The following is a 1,539-nucleotide window of genomic DNA, read 5'->3' as shown; positions in this document are numbered from 1 at the left end:
GGACCTAAATGTTGGGAAAGTCTGCTCTAAATCCTAGCTCAAAGTCATTAGAAAGGTTTCCATTCACTCCAGTGGATAACAGAACAAAAATGCTTGAGCTCCTGCTCTAGGCTTAGTTCTACCTTGGCATGTCTCGTGTATGCCTAATCCTCACCATTCGTTTTGACATGACTCCCACAAATATATTATTTAATAGATTTCTGCCCTGCTTTTTAGAGTTTATACCCTACCAACAAGGGTTACAACAAATAATTAATTTCAATATTTAAAACAGCAGTGCTTAGTGGGCAAAACTGCTATATTTACTTCCACTTAGATGAAAATTTTAATAAATAAATCTAACTTTCTAATATTGGATTAATGACTTGGGACATCAAATCAGACAAAATGTAAGGTAAAGATTGCAGCTACCATCAGTGATGTTTCTGGATGGCCTTCCTTTAATATCAGTTTATATTTTGAAATATATTTGGCCTGCAATTTTATTCACACTTACCTGGGAGTAGCCCTATTGAAGTAAATGGGGCTTAGCACTGAGTAGATATGCATAGGATTGTGCTACTAGTCTCTTAACAGTTTTAGCAAAGTAATATATATATAGATTTGCTATATACCTCAGAGATATGGACAGTTTAAAATGGTCCTGTTTATTGTGTGGTTTGAAAAGCGGACAAGAAGTTAAGAGGGCTCAGTGAGCTGAAGAAGCTGGCCTCGGCCTCACACTTAAGGCAAAACCCCTGAAGTACAAGGTTAAGATGTTAAATGTTCTGCCCTTTTGAACAACTGGAATCAGTGCAGAGGCCACAATGCCAACTTCCTTGCACTGTCTGTTCCTATGCACAGAAGATGTGACCACCCTCAATACATTTGTATTTCCTTCTGTTAGTTGAAATATGTATGAACTGGCACCAATAAATATTTCTTATATTTTGTAGATATGCGAGGCAACTTGTTGAAACCCTAAAGGAAAGTTTGTGGCTTGCCAAAATGTGGGCTACACAGGTGTGTGAGAGATTGTTCTGTGTAGCAAATGTGTTTCAAAGGGGGAATGTGATAATTGTCATTCTAAAGGCCCTCTAGGGTTATACCAGAGCCTTGCAGAAACTGAGGAAAAACTGAGCAGAATGTAACACTGTCAACGACTTAAAGTTTAGTATTCTGTGTTGTAAGATTTCTTAAAAGATTGTCAGCACTGTTATGGTGGTGACCTGTTGAATATCTTGGCTTCTGTCTAATTCAAAAGTCATTTTTGGACAAGGTTTCAAGAAGAGCAGTGATGACTAACATAGCACAAGGAAGTCCTTAGTTTTCAATGGTAACTGAGGAGAAAGTTTTTTGAACACGTTACCCATTGCTTCCATCAGAAGCTCAACTGAAATGGGGGGGGGGGTTAGCTTGTGCATACAATCCAAAAGCCATTGATTAAAATGTGCACGGAGCTCCACGTATATAAGGGTTTCTCCATCCTTTTTTGTTAGCTGATAATAGTGTGCCCCATATGCAGTGGAACATTTTTTTTCCTTCTGAAGCAATTGGGAT

Source organism: Rhineura floridana, chromosome 1, assembly GCF_030035675.1.
Source record: "Rhineura floridana isolate rRhiFlo1 chromosome 1, rRhiFlo1.hap2, whole genome shotgun sequence".
Lineage (NCBI taxonomy): Eukaryota > Metazoa > Chordata > Lepidosauria > Squamata > Rhineuridae > Rhineura > Rhineura floridana.
This window is presented reverse-complemented; position numbering follows the sequence as displayed.